The following is a 259-nucleotide window of genomic DNA, read 5'->3' as shown; positions in this document are numbered from 1 at the left end:
CCCGAGATAGCTATAGCTATAATTAGTCTTATTTTTTATGCGATTAACTGCAAGAAATGCGGAAAAAAGCACGAGCAGAACGCAAGAATAGTTCCTTTTGTACCCCCTATTAAACTTGGCCTAGACAGTAACGATGACAAAGGTATTCACTTTAACTCTGACAGTTCACAACAGGTCTCACTGGACAATACTTGGAGAGCGCATTCAAGGGAAGTGGAAAAGGAAGGACCAACCGAGGGTAAAATTATGGAGGAGCTAG

This window comes from Orbicella franksi, chromosome 15, assembly GCF_964199315.1.
Source record: "Orbicella franksi chromosome 15, jaOrbFran1.1, whole genome shotgun sequence".
In the NCBI taxonomy this organism is placed as follows: Eukaryota; Metazoa; Cnidaria; class Anthozoa; order Scleractinia; family Merulinidae; genus Orbicella; species Orbicella franksi.
Note: the sequence above shows the minus strand (reverse complement) of the source record.